The 14,206-nt window shown below is 40.6% G+C and overlaps 1 protein-coding gene across 2 annotated transcripts in view; it reads left to right on the top strand.

Annotated features, from left to right (window-relative positions):
* Positions 1–336: 336 nt before the first annotated feature.
* The window catches only part of FAM83B (family with sequence similarity 83 member B), an 85,143-nt gene continuing 71,273 nt past the window's right edge, over positions 337–14,206 (top strand). Inside the window, exon 1 of one of the 2 annotated variants that reach the window (XM_077903592.1) lies at positions 337–407. The gene's annotated coding sequence lies outside the window, so the exon portion shown is untranslated. Of the gene's footprint in view, positions 408–660; positions 809–14,206 lie in introns of those variants that run through there. The other variant, XM_077903591.1, reaches the window with a different exon arrangement.

The raw sequence follows: 14,206 nt of genomic DNA, 5'->3' as shown, positions 1-14,206 counted from the left end.
ACAGCAGCCCACCTAGAGTGACCTGCTTTTCACGCAGGTATTCCCGTTTTAAACAGTATCTTTTCCATCTCAAGTCAACAACCAGGGTCATCCAAAGTCGATACCAAATCTTTGATGATGTTTAGAATTTCCCTTTCACATAAAAAGGTACGTGCACAAGCGCCGCTTCTACCACCTTTCCACCGCCTGCTGCTTCCCGAGCCTGGAAAGCCCCTGCAGTTGGGTAGGGGTCTGCAGAGCCGGCTGCTGATTGGCTGCCGATTGGCACGATCTCCTGCGGGCTGCCCGCGCCCCACCCTCCCCAGGGAGGTGCGACCCGGTCCCCCCCGCCCTCCGCCCTCCGGAGCCCGGCAACGAGGTGCGCGGGGCGCAGCCCGCTCCGCCGAGGCCCACCGGTGGGTTCCCAGGTGAGCGCGCCGTCCTCCCGGCCTCTGCTCGCCCGGGCCCAGGTGTCGGGACGTGTACTGGCCCCGGAGCCCGCGGGGCGGACGGGGAGGGCAGGCTTTATACTAGGCTGGGAGAGGGCTGGGTGGGGAGAGGGTTGGGTGTCGGGAGCTCAGGCAGGTCCTGAGACGCTTTCTGGCCGCGCGGGGTTTGCAGCGACACCGCTTCGGACTTGTTGCGACTGGTCCGCCCGCCCTCCCTCGGCCGTGCGCCCGGGCCCCGGGGAGGCGCGGTCGGGGCGGGAAGCGGCCGGGACCTGACGCTCGCCAGGTAACTCCCGTCCCCTCCCTCGGCCTCGCCGTTTCCTGGGCGCCAAACGTCGGGCGGCTGGCGGGGCGGCGCGCGGCTCGGGGCGCTCCTGGCCGTAAGTGGGGCTCGGGCGGCCCTCCCCGGCCGCGGGGGGCGGGGGGCGGGCGGCGGGGGGGGGCTCCCCAGGCTGCGCGCGCGGTGGGCTGGCCCGGCGGGGGAGGAGGGATGGCGAGCACCCGGGGCGGGGTCGGCAGCTCTCCGGGGTGCAGAAGCCCCTTTCCTCTGGTCAACTTTCCTCCATCGTCGGGCGGCTGAGAGCGCGTGGGGAAGTTTGAAAAGTTAGGTCCCAGGCGGGGTGGGGCGCGCTCGGCTTCCTCCAGGGGCAGGCGCCGCCCACCTTGGACGCGGGACTGGTTTCCTCTCCGCTTCTGGAGCGCGCTGCAGACCCCGGGCGGGGGGGCGGGGGAGCAGGGGAGCAGGGGAGCAGGGGGACGGGGGGTGGGGGCAGGGGGGCGGGGGGCGGGGTCTGGAAGGGCCTGGCGGGAGGGGGGAACCGGGGACGCGGGCCGGCCGGCCGAGGGGGCGCAGGCTGCCCTAGAGCGCGTGTGTCTTTAGGTCTCCAGCGCGGATGGACTGGGAAAGCCAGACAAGAGTTACTCTGGACGAAATCTCTTCTGTTTGAATCCAGTTGCCTTCAGAATAGTTGAGACCTGTGCTTTCCCAAGTCCCGTCGGCGGCCTGTGTCCTTGGTTCGCTCGCTAGGGTGATTCTAGTACATACCAGATTTTGAGAACCAGTGTGCCCAGAGGAGAGAGCTTCTGGAAAGGTAGTCGGAGACTTTAGGCCTGTTCTTTGTGACACGTTAGGGGAATGATTACCCCCTATAAGGTGTGTGAGGAGGCTGAGGTGTGTGTGTGTGTGTGTGTGTCAGTTATTGCATTCATGAGGATGTAAAGAGACAATGGTGCTTTATGTGGAGGAGGCTGTGGGAACGAACACTGGACACCTTGCTGACTCTGCATGCAGTGATGAGGTTCTAAGTTCTAGGATTTCTGACCCAGAAGTGGAGAGGAGAACTCAGAGGAGGTCAGAACACAAAGAGAAAGCCGTGCTGGCGCAAACAGTCAAGGCTGGAGACCACGATGTCCAGCAACTCATTTCCAGATTCCCACTTGCTACACATTTTGCCAGGTTCCTGGCAGGCACCTCCCCTCTTTCCCTTTCTCATCCCCAACCAATGCAAGAGCCCCAGGGAAATCGTGACTGAGGCTGAATCAGCCCTGACATGAAATAGGACAAGGGAGCAGTGATGAAAGGGCCTTAGAAGAGAAATCGAGTTTTTGTTTGTTTGTTGGGTTGATTTTTCAAAATAACTAGGGAATGAGAATGGTGTGAAGCCGGATGAAGTGGGAGTTAGGGGGTTAGTCTTTGTTTTGTTTGTTTCCCAGGATGGTGGCAGTCCCCACACCTTCCTGTTTCAAATTCCACCCCCTGGCTTTTGGGTTTAGGGCACACGTGGTGTACACACCTATTAAAGAGTGCTGGCTGCACCCTGCAGAGCTGAGGGGCTGGGTAGATGCTGCCTTTAAAGCTGGCACATTCTAGACCACAGATGCTCAGAACTTATTGTGGGAAACTTTACCTATTGAACAGTTGCTGAAAGGGATTGGCATAGATGGAGACAAACCACACCTATGGTGCTGACTCAGTAATGTCTTTTGTGATTACTCTCTGGAGATTATTACTATAACAGACTAAACTCTTTTGGGGTGGCTTAATTAATTTTATTATTCTTTCTATTATATCTTCTCCTGCTACGATATCCCCTTATTGTTTATGGTGGAGGTTCATACATGGAGTATTTTCTTGACCATGACTTAATGCTGCAGCAACTCACCTACCTGTTTCCTGTCCAATTATATTATACAGTAATGAGTTTCCAAGATGTAATATTACACTTTAAGTCTTGAGAATCTTGTGGGTGAAAGTGTGATTCCAGTAAAGCAGGCCTCTTCTATAACATCTGGCTGGAGGAGAGCTTTTGAAAAGGCCCCACTTAGCTTAATTTAACTAATTATTTATTAAATTACAAGTTGTCCTTGTCTAGCTAGTTAGGTAAGTTTGTATATCTGCTCCTGTAACTTGTAAAATAGGAGTGTTCCAGGGGGTGTTTCACAATTCAATGTCTGTTAAACACAGTGTTACTGCTTATTTTGTACTTTTGTTTATTGAATTATTTCTAATCTGGGAGTGGGATGTATGAGGAATTTTGTTGGCAAGTTTATCATTTGAAAATGAGCATACAGTCTCCCTATCACCCCCCAAATAGTGTTCTAATTGATGGTTATGGATTTTAAGGTACCCTGGATTAAATTTTATACAAATAGCACCTAAGCTCCACTGAACAATTAAATCCACCAGTACTTCTCTGAGAAAATGTGAGGCCTTCAGATGGAGCTTCCCTTTTACTGAGGTAGGCCAGTGGACATTAGCTTTGTTTTGTGATGTCTGTCCCAGCCCCCAAGGGTGGAGTAGGGTTCCCAGGGGGTCGGTACTTCTAATCCTTAGAAACAGAGAACTGTGGGCTACTGCCATAGGAACTGGGGAAATGATGGGCTCCAGTAAAAGGGGCATGTGTGGAGGTGAAGTGGAGTGGGAGCAAGTTGGCTCTGAGACTGGGAAGGAGAAGGCTTATTAAGAAGTCAGGAGGTCAACATATATAGGAGGTAGGAATGAGGGATCAGAGAGGCAAATGATGTTTTCAGCAGCTGTGATGCTGTGAGGCGATGAGACTGGGTTGGAGAGATGATCCAGACATAAGGGTTATTCACCCATTGGGCACATCTGTGTTGGGAAGTGTTTGAATCATTGATCATGGCTGATATGAGGAACCTTTTCCTCAGGGACATCTAATTACTACTCAGTTTATAATTTTGTTTTATTTTCATACTGTCCTTAGGAGGGAGGCCAGATGTCCCCTAAAGGCACATGACTTTTATCTTTTGAACTATATATCAAGTGATTTGTAGACTGCACCCATTTCTGGGGAAGGTAAATTAGTGATGGTCAGCCTTTTGAGAATTGGCATAGGGTCAGGTGTAATTTCCATGTTACTGGCAGTCCTGATATCTAAAGTTTACACCAAATTTATGCAGTCCTGATATCTAAAAGTTATGATTTTGTGCTCTAATACTCTCCATTAAACATGCACATAAAACAGCACTATTTTGTGCTGAGCAATGTGCTGATTCACTCTAGGTAGGAAGGTTAATAAGATACTGTTCCTGGATCTCAGGAAGCTTACAGTTAAGGACCTAATAACATTTACAAGTACAAACAAATTAATGAATCTGGTCCACTTACGATTTCCTTCATATTCTCTGGATGTTCCAGCAGATAGTGTATATGTCCATTAATCACTTGTGAAATTAAACATTAGCACACCTGACTTAGTCGTGATTTTGGACAAAGTACCTAAATTCTTTTTTTTTTTTTTTTTAAGATTTTATTTATTTGACAGTAACAGGCAGAGGGAGAGGGAGAAAGCAGACTCCCCGGTGAGCAGGGAGCCCTAGGACAGGGGATGGGGGCACCATCCCAGGACCCTGAGATCATAACTTGAGCCAAAGACAGATGCTTAACCAACTGAGCCACCCAGGTGCCCCCAAAGTATCTAAATTCTATTGGCCTCTCAGGTGTGTCCCATCCTACTGGGAGATTCTCTGTGATCACTTCGTATTAAGGGTACCATAAAATAATGTTAACTAACATCTCTCCACAGTCTCACTGGGAAGCTCATTATTTTTACTTGTTTTGTCACATTTTCATTTCAAAGGGTTTTAGTTCTCTATTTATTGTCAGGTTGCTTCTCTGATTAAATGAGCATTTCTCTTTTGGGGAAGAAAAGGCAGTTTTCAAAGCACCAAAAAGTGGCATCTTCCACTTCAGTAGTTGCAGTAGAGTCACTCAGCAGAACTTTTGTCCAGGCTGTCATTTATTTCCATGCACAGGCAATGATGGCTTTCATTCTTTACAGCCTATTGCTCCAACTACTGTCTCCTCTGACTCATTCAACAGCTGTTTCTGTTGTTTTAAAATAATTGCCTTTTTCTTGAAAAAATGTGACTTCTGAATTATTTGTTAAAGAAGGGCAAAAGCCAGCTAAGTTCTTAGAGTGAGAAGCTAGTGACCAAGTCTCCCCCCCCGCCCCCACCCCAGTGACTCCTTGCTTCAAATACATGCCTTCCTGCCCTTCATCTCTTCTTGTCTCTCTAATCTTTTGTCCAATCTTACGGCGGTTTCTGGCCTCTTTGTTCCTTTCCATGCTTCTCTTCCTTTTCTTTCTTTTCCTCTCTCTTCCCCTCCCTTCTTTCCTCATCCCCTTTCATCCTTAAGCTCATCTTCATTTTCTGTTCCACCTCTCATCTTTTCTTTTTCCTTCTCTCCCATTCCCTACTTCTATTTATGTGGCTATCTCTCCATCTGTTCACCTATTTGTCTTTATTTCTGTCCGTCATCTCTCAGTATCAGTACACTTTTCTATTTTGGTACATTGTGGGCTTCTAAAAACCTATGAAAATCAATAACATATATTGCAGAGGTAATTTTATAAGAGATCAAATATAAATAAAATTGCCAGTTTACTTTAAATGTTAGAATCATTTAGGGTTAGGTTAGAACCCTAACCTTAACCCTAACACTATTCAACAATATGGTTCTGACATGTGTACATGTGTTCAGTGATCATCTGATTAAAACTAAAGATTTGCCTTCTTTGACATGTTCAATAATTACCATCTTTGCCGTTATTATACTCAGCTTCTTAGATAAGCATTTTACTAACATAGAGACTTTCATTTTTCCATTTTCCTAAAACTGACATAAAATAAGTTGAAGTTTCAATAAAATATCCAAATAAGAGTACAAATAAGAATAAAAAGAAGAATAGTGTTACTGAAACTGGATATTAACATGCCCGCAGCCTCTGCAGTAAGTTGCAATGTTTATTAATTGATGGATTGAAAACTGGGTTTATCATAGGAAAGGTACTCTTTAGTGTCAGCATCTAATGTAGAAAGGTTCAAAGGTCAAAAAAACCTAAGTAGGGATCAACTGTACATATAATCAAAACTTACTTTAAAGAAATTTCAGTAGGAAAATGACACTAAAGAAAATCAAAAGTACTCTAAGGCTCTTGGACCCAAAATAAAGTTCCGCAAAAGTTGGGACAGAAGCCCGTGAACATCCTAATTAGTTATATGCATGTGTCACACATAGAATAAATGACTTGAGTTAAAGAAACTAATTATTATGTTTGATTTTCATATCCTAGCACTGTGGTATCATTATTTGGGGTATCTTCTCTCTTTTCCATCATGCTTACACTGGTGTGGGCCTTACAGACAAATGGGAGTGAGACAGAAGAGCTGCCAGGTGCAGTTTCTGGTTCAGGTCTGGTTTATAGAAGATGACTAGAGCTTTATAAGCGTCAGCCTTTGCTCAGTCATTACTGTTACCCAGAGTAGAACCACTGTCACAGGAATTTAGCACAATTGTGAAGGAACACTGTTTATGTGTAATCCACAAGACCTAGAAATCCATCTTTACAAATCCAGCAGCATTTTATGCATTTTTAAAAATATTTATTTATTTATTTATGATAGAGAGAGAGAGAGAGAGAGAGAGAGGCAGAGACACAGGCAGAGGGAGAAGCAGGCTCCATGCCGGGAGCCCGATGTGGGACTTCATCCTGGGACTCCAGGATCTCGCCCTGGGCCAAAGGCAGGCGCCAAACCGCTGAGCTACCCTGAGATCCCCCCATTTTATGCATTTTAAAAAATATATATTTATTTATACCTTTTTGGTTAACTTCTTTGTGTGCAAGTGTTCTGTGAGCAAGTGAGAGGAGCCAATGAAGAAAACAACAAAAGATCTAAAGTAGGGTGGGCTAGGTTTCCAATCAGATTTTTTTTGGGTATTTCTGAGGGAAAGTAAAAAAGAAGTACTTCATTTCATCTCTGATATAGCTATCTACACAGGCTTAATTAAAAGTGAATCCTGAGGGAAAAGACTAATGTAGGCTTGCTAGACATTGAGATTGCTTTACATGTTCTGTTTACTTATATGGCTCTTTATACAAATTAAATTATACAAATTAAAATCTTTCCATGCTAGATAGGTTATTAACACTTCATATTTTTTGGCATGTTAACTAAATAAACTTGTGTCCACTTTCACAGTTTCTGCAATATTATTTCTCTTATAAACCTCTACTTTTATTTTTTTTTAATATTTTTGTTTATTTATTTTAGAGAGACAGAGCTCGCACATGCAAGTCAGGGGAGGAGCAGAGGGAAAGGGACAAGTAGACCAGGAGCACAACATAGGGCTCTGTCTCAGGACCCTGAGATCATGACCTGAGCCGAAATCAAGAGTCTCAGATGCTTAACAGACTGAACACCCAGGCGCCCCAAACCTCTACTTTTTAATAGTCCAAGGTCTTTTTTTATTGCTGCTAAATACATAAAACACTGACTTTTGATAGCCATTCATTACTAACATGCATAAGGAAAATACATTTTCTTAAGACATTTTATTTGCAAACTTTCACTTTTTCATAGATGAAGGACACTGTTTTTGTTATCTGTATTTGGAAAGCCACTTTACTAGTTCATATTGGAACACTTGTTTATGATGTTTTCCTACAGCACCTGTTCTTCTGTAAATGTCAGTGTGTACCAAGATTGACTTTCTGTTGTCTTACGTAGATTCAAAAGCTGGGACAAGAAAGCATCGGAGACGCATTCAACATTTCACTTGTTAGGGCCCTTGTTGCTAGTGGTGCTCTCATCTAAATATATCAAGTCCTTGTTCTGTATCATACAGAGGTTCAGAAACTGAGGTTGAGAGATCTTGAACCCACTTCCGGTGGTAATCAGGGAATTGTAGATAGGTGCTTTGAAGTGGGGAGGGTTGGTAAGACAGACTGATGAGGGTGAGGAAATAGACCTCTTGTTATTTCCCCTTTGTGATTAAGAGTAAGAGAAGAATGGAACATTGATCTCAGCATACTTAAAATGTAAGAGAATAGGCCTTAACTAAACAGCAGTGATAGTCAAAAATAAGGAATTCCCAATATGACAGAGGCACAGATAAATTAGAATAAACAGCATGGTGGCCTTTGAGCAACTTCCATTTTAGTGAGGGGGATACAGGCAATGGCAAGTAAACAAATACCTTGATTATTTTTACATAATAATAAGTGCTCGATGTTAAATAAAACCAGGTAATAGAATTAAACATGGCAGAGAGGGTAGGTCCTTTTTTAAAATGGGAGGTCTGGAAGACCTCTCTAAGGAGGTGCCCCATGAATAAGAACGAAAAGAAAGAGAATTCCAAGCTGTTGGAACAACTATTGAAAACATCCTAAAATGAGAATTAACTTGGCATGTTCCCTGTAAAGACTGTAAGCCAGGGAATATGTCTAGAAACCAGTTGAATACATGAGTCTGGAGCCTGGGGGAGCAGTCACATCTAGAGATTTTCGAGTCATCATGGATATAGAATATTTTCTGATGGAAGACTAGATGAAAAAAAAAAAAAAGAAAGACTAGATGACATTATCCTGGGGAAAATATTGCCAGAGAAGAGTGAAGGTACAGTTAAGTCAAGTTCCCAAGTCCGAGCCCAGAGAGCAGGAAAATAAATAGCTTTGATGACTTAAGAAGGAAATTCTTACCTTCTGTCCTACAATCCAGTATTGAGAATATCTTGGCAATGATTTTCAGATACCATTGGTAGTAACAGTAGTCACTTAAAAATCATTTCCCCTAGTACTGTAGCATTCTCAAGGAAAATAAACAAAAACCCAGATACTGATCCTGTTGTAAGTTTTGCCTACCTTTAGTGTAGAGAGATATACACACACTTCTTGAAACCAGAATCTAGGTTTGCATCGGATGTTGTGTGTTGGATAAACTTCAGCCTTACACTGCTGTTTTACCATGTTGGAAAATATAGGCTTTTAAACTCAGCACTGCTCTGGAATAAATACTCTAATTTCACCTTACTGGTATACACACATCTATAATCATAATCCATTTAAACACCCAGGGAATCCTTTCTTCCTGCTGAAATAAGTTCATATTATAACAGAAGTGATATCAAAAACAGGAGAGAAAGAAGTCCTATTTTACAGCTAATTTGTATCACTATGTTGAAAAACAAGACTTAGAACTTCATTTCATGAAGATTAAATACCCAGAAGCTATTTTCAGAATGACTTTAACATAATTAAACATTTCAAAATGCAGTTCTTAGGGGAGAATTCCCAAATGACACTTGATAACGTTTCTATCCTACTGACAAAGTGCTCATTTGAAATTAGTATTTATGTTTATTTTTATAGAGATCTATGGATTTATCTAATTAGTTTTATAATGCTCAGGGGGTTTCTAATTACTCTTTTAAGAGTCCTTTTCTGTGGGCAGTATTTTGTATCAAAAAACTAACCTCCATTTAATAGAAACAAATAGGTGCTTCAGTCTGAAGAGTTCTGCATGGATACTATCATTTAAAAAAACTTACCCTTCAGGATTTTTTGGCCTATCATAATCAGCTCTCATAATGTTATAGTGAGTTATTAAATAAGTATATTATTAGCTTGTTATGTAACAGTTATGTACTGAGCATCAATAATTGTGGTAAACAGAGATAATCTTCACCATCACAGAGTTTATAGTCTAGTGAAGAAGGTAGAGAGTAATGCATTTAAATAATGCATGGAAGGTGATAATATGTGCAACATTGCTATATAAGCTCCTTACAGGGACTCTGTTCCTTCACTGGGAAGTTGGGGATAGCACAGCACACCATGAGCTACTTATTCAGACCTCATGAAGTGTATGCAGTTATTTTAAATTTTTTTTTCCTTTTTGGTCACTGAACCTATATAGCTTTAGTTTCCCATATTCTGTACTTGTTTACGTGTTGCTCTGTAAGAATTATTAAACTGTTTTAGATGAGGCATTTTGAATTACCTATGACAGTCAACTTAGTACATAAATGGAAAAACAGGAGGGTATTCTAAAGTAAAAAATAACTATTGGAATAAATCTCTTAAAAATTAATTTTTTCCCCAAAGCAAAAGAATACATATATATTGATAAAAATTTGGTAAATACAGAAAAGTGTAAAGAAGTTTTTAAAAATCACCCATAAAACCACCTCTCCAAGGTAGCCACTTTCAATTTTATGTATGCGTTTTTATTTTTATTTTTGGATGAGCTTTCTTTAATTATAACTCTGTTCTCATATAGTTTGATAACATGCTTGTTACCCATAGAGTGTCATCATTTTTGTATGCTATTAAAACTACTAGAGGCAGATTTTGATTGTCTTGGCTTTTTGTTTTGCATTTGAAAATTGGTGTGTAGAATATTCTTTAAGTTCAAAAAAGAAAATTAAGGGGCTCCCCGGTTAAGCATCCAACTCATGATTTCAGCTCAGGTCATGATCTTAGGGTCCTGAGATCCAGCCTGCCTAAGATTCTCTCTCCCTCTGCACTCTTTCTTCTACCTGTGCTTGCTCCAGTGAATTCTCTCTCTCTCTCTCTCTCTCAAAAAAAAAAAAAAAAAAAAAAAAAGCTGAATTATGAAGGCTGACTTAGGAGAAACTGAGAAACTGAGATGAAGGACATTAGGCAGTTCTTGTCACACTAGAAGCACTTTTTTTAACCACCTCCCCTCCCCCAAATAACCTTAGCAAGTTTGTGGGTATTACAGATCTTTTCAGCAGGTAAAATGAATATCCTGTTAGAATTCTGTCAAGGGTGCCCTGGAGCCCAACTCATTGCACACGATAGGACTCTTTCAAAGATCTGTTCTCTACTTGATTATATACAGAAAGTGGATACTCATGAAGAAAATAAGAGAAAAATAGAGCCTTATTGTTAAGTAAAATTCTCTCCTATATTACTGTTACTAGGGTGTGGGGGTTCAGGGATCCAAAAGCTCAGGCTCAGCCCCTCATTGCTTACAAAATCCAAAGGCAGACAAGAAGTAGTGAATTGAGAAAGTTTATTGTAGTGAGGCCACCTCTGGGGAGACAGTGGACCAGCACTTCAAAGTCTGTCTCCAAAGTGCTGAAAATACTTTTATTTCTTTCTCTTTCTTTCTTTTCTTTTCTTTTCTTTCTTTTCTTTTCTTTTCTTTTCTTTTCTTTTCTTTTCTTTTCTTTTCTTTTCTTTCTTTTCCTTTCTTTTCTTTTCTTTTTTTTCTTTTCTTTTCTTTCTTTTCTTTTCTTTTCTTTTTTTCTTTTCTTTTTTATCTTTTTTCTTTCTTTCTTTCTTTCTTTCTTTCTTTCTTTCTTTCTTTCTTTCTTTCTTTCTTCTTTCTTCTTTCTCTTCTTTTTCTTTAAAGATTTTATTTATTTATTCATGAGACACACACAGAGAGAGGCAGAGACAAGGTAGAGGAAGGGAGAAGCAGGCTCCATGCAGGGAGCCCATTGCAGGACTTAATCCCAGGACTCCAGGATCACGCTCTGAACCAAAAGCAGATGCTCAACTGCTGAGCCACCTAGGCGTCGCACTTCCACATTTCTATAAGGAAAATGTGGGACAAAGGTCAGTGGGCAAATGCAGATGAGCAGAAGAGGTCAGGTGATAATTGTCTTGGAGTCAGTCAGAAGGAATCTTGCTGGCTCAGAGCAGTTCTTATTGCTTGAAATTCCCATCATGGGATGTTTTGCCTGTAGGGTCTTTTGCCTGAGTTAAGAGATAAGCTGGGAAGAAGAATTTAGTCAATTAGAAAGTACACACTGAGGTCAAAATGGAAGTGTTTGAAGTCATCTTTCATTACTATCTAACAATTTATTTTAGTAGTCTTTATGGCTGATACAGAGTGGAGAGCTTTTTATCTCATTTAGTCCTTTTGCAGTCAGTACTGTTCTTTTACCTGTTTTCCTGATGAGGGACATGAGGCTCAGACCCCTGAAATTTCATGACCAAAAACTTAAGACCAGTATGTGGCAGAGTAGAAGACAAAACTTGGGCCATCTCACCCACTCTGTGTCACTGAACCAACCAGTGATTTGTCACTCAACCCTACTCTCCCACTTCACACAATTAAAAGATGACTCTTCTGATCTTAAGATCATTTAAAATATTAATTCTGGCACCTAATATATATGCTGTTTGTTTCTGCAAACTGTATCAATGTGTTTCTATTGATTCATCTGAATGATTGTTACATATATTGATCAGGATCAGGACAAGATGGAACACTTTATAGCACAAGATACAACCCCATTAGGATGACCTTATTCTTTTCATTAGAGCTTCTGGAATGCTAGTATCATGATAGAATGTTATTCAGGAGCAGTTTAGTTGTTGTTAAAACAGTAATTTGCTTTAATTTCACGTGCATTTTAAGCCATGCATAGAGTAATTCCACTTGCATTTTAAGCTATGCATAGAGTATTCCTCTGCAGTTTGACTATCTAGTGTCAGACTGCAATTGGTACTCTTGGGCCATTTTGTTGTAAGTATTATTATAAAGCCAGCTGAGAATTTTTTATTAAGTTTGGATGCCAAAATTTGATACCAAATTGTACTTGACAACTTGACTATTATAGTCAATTTTTAAATTTAATAGTATCATCTTTAATATTTTAATTGTCATCTTAAGTTTCTGGTAATCAAATTCCAAGTCAAACACAATCTAGACAACTAAAAATTCAAGGGAAAAAGAGATACATAATTTTCAACTGTTGTGGACCATGGATTAAATATGACCTCATCTTAACTTGATTATGTCTGCAAAGAAGACACTATTTCCAAATAAGATCACATTCACTGGTACCGAGGGCTTGTACTTGAACATACCTTGTTAGAGGACATTGTTTAACCCATAACAGCATTTAGGAGTTGTATACTAACAGCCTAAGACAGAAGTGGGAAGAGGATTTTGGAGATACCAGCAGCTGTGATCCTTTTTGTGTTTCTTTCAAAGTCTTGACATTCGAGGGATCCCTGGGTGGCGCAGCGGTTTGGCGCCTGCCTTTGGCCCAGGGCGTGATCCTGGAGACCCAGGATCGAATCCCACATCAGGCTCCCGGTGCATGGAGCCTGCTTCTCCCTCTGCCTATGTCTCTGCCTCTCTCTCTCTCTCTGTGACTATCTTAAATAAATTAAAAAAAAAAAAAAAAAGTCTTGACATTCGATCATCTGCTTATACATTAGTAACCATAACCTCCAACTATTTGTGATAAGAAAGTTGTAATTTCTCTTTGGAGCATTTTTCCACTAACCTGTTGTTTCAGAAGTCTTTTTAATGAATCTTCTTAGATCAGAAACCATAAACAAGTATGTCATTTGCATATTTAGTTTTATGATAAAACTGCCAAAACATTTTCCAGAGTAGCCCATGAATTGAAATCTAATGTTTAATACCTAGTTTTGTATCCTTTATAGATTTAACACTTAGAATTTATACTTTCCACAAATCACACCAAAGATTCAATATCAAATAAATTTGTAATGCTTTTGAGGCATGGATTTGAAACCCTTATTTTATAAGCCAATTTTTTTGGAATGAGTCACTTAACTAGCAGATGACCTTAGTGGTTGGTTTAGCTTTTACATGATAGTGAAATTTTATTTTTCTTTACTCATTAACTATTATGTATATTTATATATACTTTCTAGGAGTTTTTAATGGTTATTAATAAAATAATGCAGCCTTACATGCTTAAAGGTATACCCAATTAATTTTGTCCTCAAATTACACCCTTAAAATGTTCAGCAGTTGAGCTCTTGAGAGTGCCATATTAAATCTGTAACTAAATACAGGTGCTGTATTATTGCAATACTCACTTATGCAAGTACCATTACCTTACTGTTCTCCCTTAAAAATTTTTTCTAAATAGTTCCTTCACAATTATCCCTTGTAAACAGCTCTTGTGATAAATGTGTATCTCTAGGCAGTGGTTAGAGGGTATAGCTTCTCTAGCAGGACAATATCAAGCATATTTATTTTTTATCTTAACTCTTATGTAATATCTCAACTTCCACGCTCATAGCCATTGCATTTTTTCTATGATGTGTTTTTCTGCATTGCATCTGGCATTCCTATTTGATTAATCCTATATAGTGTTTTACTTTTTTCATCTTCTGTTGTTTTGTTTTGTTTTTTTCCCTCATTAACTTTTTGTCTCTGTCCTCATGGTTTTATTTTGCTTTCATGGTCCTCTTGATCTCTGTGATTTCACAGTTTACCTATAGCTCAAGAATGAATTTTTTTTTTTTTTTTTTACAGTTGCAGAGTATATATTTATGTAGATAAAACTTGGGAATCAATAAAGCATTTAAAGCACTTCGTGCATTTTAACTTCTAAGTAGATAATAGGTGTTTAACCTCACATATTATAGGAATCCAAAAGTTACATTTTAAAAATTAGGAAATAAGTGCTAAGAAAATTTAAGATTTTTGTAAACAAGCAACAGTTAACTACT

This window comes from Canis aureus, chromosome 7 (assembly GCF_053574225.1).
Source record: "Canis aureus isolate CA01 chromosome 7, VMU_Caureus_v.1.0, whole genome shotgun sequence".
Classification (NCBI taxonomy): domain Eukaryota; kingdom Metazoa; phylum Chordata; class Mammalia; order Carnivora; family Canidae; genus Canis; species Canis aureus.
Note: the sequence above shows the minus strand (reverse complement) of the source record. Positions and strands in the feature narration are given on the sequence as shown.